Genomic DNA, 3814 nt, shown 5'->3' with positions numbered 1-3814 from the left:
TTGTTTATTTCCAACCCTGATAATTCATTACTAGTCTGGCTGAAACGACTCACGTGACTCCCAGCGCAGGGAGAACTGTGACCACACGGGTCTGGAAAGGAGGACGTTTGTTAATGCAATATTCGCTCAGAAATTGTGAGACGGGTTTAATTGGTTCTCGCCTGTTTTTTATTTTTATTTTTTCAAATGAGAGCCAACAAGTAAAAGCACAGCCCGTTTAAATTTTCAACGCATTGTGCCGACAACATCAAAGAGCCAAGCGTGAGCTTTTTCCTGTATATCAGGCTGCTTTAAGGTGCTCTTTTACAAACTTTCAGTTTAGGGTTGTCCGGGACCAATTTACCTACTTGAGAGTTGAAGTGACAAGGAAATATTCCAATCTGTTTAAGGCAAACATAGTTGCTCTAGCAGATAGTTTGAAACAGTCTTTTCCTTTTTGGAAGTACAGCATCTACCGCTTTCGCTCATTGGAAGGGTTAATGTCATTAAAATGAATGTGTTGCCCAAATGTTTATATTTATTTCAATGTTGACCTATTTTTATTCCAAAATCATTTTTCAATTCGCTTCATCAAACTTTCCTGTCTTTTATTTGGGATGGCACGGGACCACGAATTGGTAGAAAACATTTACAGAAGCCTAAGGCACTGGGTGGTTTAGCTCTACCAAATTTTCAGACATACTGTTAGGCTGCAAACGTCAGAGCCCTTCTGTACTGGCTACAGACTGACCCTACTATCGCAAGTCCACTCTGGGTCCAGATGGAGTCTGAATCATGTAAACCAGCTGCACTTTCCTCTGTGTTGTGCTCCTCTCTCCCAGTGTCCCTAGGCAAAAAGTGTGTTAATCCAATTGTAAAACAGTCTCTCAAAATGTGGAATCAGTTCCCTTTGGCCTTAGAGGCTTTATCTGTCAGGCCCAATCAACCACAACATTTTATTATACTACTTTTGGCATCTGGCACTCACTAGGCCTCTCCTCACTATCCCAATTATTCATTGATAATATGTTTGCCTCTTTTGTTCAGCTACAGGAAAACTTCAACCTCCCCCAATCCAACTTCTTCCACTGTCTCCAGACTAGGAACTTTGTTAGAGCTAACGCATCTGAATTTCCCAATAGGCCTGCAAGTACAGCTATGGGGAGTATTTTTGAAATAAACAAGCTTCCTACGGGTGCAATTTCAGATATACAGTACATTTGGAAAGTATTGTTTTTTTCCCTCATCAATCTACATGACAAAGCAAAAACAGTTATTTTTACATTTTTGCAAATTTAATAAAAATAAAACACGTAAATATTACATTTACATAAGTATTCAGACCCTTTACTCAGTACTTTGTTGAAGCACCTTTGGTAGCGATTACAGCCTCGAGTCTTCTTGGGTATGACGCTACAAGCTTGGCACACCTGTATTTGGGGATTTTCTCCCATTCTTCTCTGCAGATCCTCTCAAGCTCTGTCAGGTTGGATGGGGAGCCTCGCTACATAGCTATTTTCAGGTCTCTCCAGAGATGTTCGATCGGGTTCAAGTCCGGGCTCTAGCTGGGCCACTCAAGGACATTCAGAGACTTGTCCCGAAGCCACCCCTGCATTGTCTTGGCTGTGTGCTTAGGGTCGTTGTCCTGTTGGAAGGTGAACCTTCGCCCCAGTCTGAGGTCCTGAGTGCTCTAGAGGAGGTTTTCATCAAGGATCTCTCTGTACTTTGCTCCGTTCTTCTTTCCCTCGATCCTGACTAGTCTCCCAGTCCTTGCCGCTGAAAAACATCCCCACAGCATGATGCTGCCATCAACATGCTTCACCATAGGGATGGTGCCAGGTTTCCTCCAGATGTGACGCTTGGCATTCAGGCGAAAGAGCTCAATCTTGGTTTCATTAAACCAGAGAATCTTGTTTCTCATGGTCTGAGAGTCATTTAGGTGCCCTTTAGCAAACTCCAAGCGGGCTGTCGTGCCTTTTACTGAGCAATGGCTTCCGTCTGGCCACTCTACCATAAATGCCGGATTGGTGGAGTGCTGCAGAGATGGTTGTCCTTCAGGAAGGTTCTCCCATCTCCACAGAGGAACTCTGGAGCTCTGACAGAGTGACCATTGGGTTCTTGGTCACCTCCCTGACCAAGGCCCTTCTCCCTCGATTGCTCAGTTTGGCCGGGTGGCCAGCTCTAGGAAGAGTCTTGGTGGTTCCAAACTTCTTCCATTTAAGAATGATGGAGGCCACTGTGTTCTTGGGGATCTTCAATGCTGCAGACATTTTTTGGTATCCTTCCCCAGATCTGTGCCTCGACACAATCCTGTCTCGGAGCTCTATGGACAGTTCCTTCGACCTCATGACTTGGTTTTTGCTCTGATATGCACTGTCAACTGTGGGACCTTATATAGACAGGTGTGTGCGCCTTTCCAAATCATGTCCAATCAATTTAATATTTTTATTTTTATTTCACCTTTATTTAACCAGGTAAGCCAGTTGAGAACAAGTTCTCATTTACAACTGCGACCTGGCCAAGATAAAGCAAAGCAGTGCGATAAAAACAACACAGAGTTACATATGGGGTAAAAAACATAAAGTCAAAAATACAACAGAAAATATATATACAGTGTGTGCAAATGTAGCAAGTTATGGAGGTAAGGCAATAAATAGGCTATAGTGCAAAATAATTACAATAGTATTAACACTGGAATGCTAGATGTGCAAGAGATTATGTGCAAATAGAGATACTGGGGTGCAAAAAGAGCAAAATAAATAACAATATAGGGATGAGGTAGTTGGGTGGGCTAATTTCAGATGGGCTGTGTACAGGTGCAGTGATCGGTAAGGTGCTCTGACAACTGATGCTTAAAGTTAGTGAGGGAGATAAGAGTCTCCAGCTTCAGAGATTTTTGCAATTCGTTCCAGTCATTGGCAGCAGAGAACTGGAAGGAATGGCGGCCAAAGGAGGTGTTGGCTTTGGGAATGACCAGTGAGATATACCTGCTGGAGCGCAGACTACGGGTGGGTGCTGCTATGGTGACCAATGAGCTAAGATAAGGCGGGGATTTGCCTAGCAGTGATTTATAGATGGCCTGGAGCCAGTGGGTTTGACGACCGAACATGTAGTGAGGACCAGCCAACAAGAGCGTACAGGTCACAGTGGTGGGTAGCGTATGGGGCTTTGGAGACAAAACGGATGGCACTGTGATAGACTACATCCAATTTGCTGAGTAGAGTGTTGGAGGCTATTTTGTAAATGACATCGCCGAAGTCAAGGATCGGTAGGATAGTCAGTTTTACGAGGGCATGTTTGGCAGCATGAGTGAAGGAGGCTTTGTTGCGAAATAGGAAGCCGATTCTAGATTTAACTTTGGATTGGAGATTCTTTATGTGAGTCTGGAAGGAGAGTTTACAGTCTAACCAGACAGCTAGGTATTTATAGTTGTCCACATACTCTAGGTCAGACCCGTCAAGAGTGGTGATTCTAGTCGGGTGGGCGGGTGCCAGCAGCGTTCGATTGAAAAGCATGCATTTAGTTTTACTAGTGTTTAAGAGCAGTTGGAGGCTACTGAAGGAGTGTTGTATGGCATTGAAGCTCGTTTGGAGGTTTGTTAACACAGTGTCCAATGAAGGGGCCAGATGTATACAAAATGGTGTCGTCTGCGTAGAGGTGGATCTGAGAGTCACCAGCAGCAAGAGCGACATCATTGATATACACAGAGAAAAGTGTCGGCCCAAGAATTGAACCCTGTGGCACCCCCATAGAGACTGCCATAGGTCCAGACAACAGGCCCTCCGATTTGACACACTGAACTCTATCTGAGAAGTAGTTGGTGAACCAGGCGAGG

The sequence above is a fragment of the Coregonus clupeaformis genome, chromosome 9, assembly GCF_020615455.1.
Source record: "Coregonus clupeaformis isolate EN_2021a chromosome 9, ASM2061545v1, whole genome shotgun sequence".
Lineage (NCBI taxonomy): Eukaryota > Metazoa > Chordata > Actinopteri > Salmoniformes > Salmonidae > Coregonus > Coregonus clupeaformis.
This window is presented reverse-complemented; position numbering follows the sequence as displayed.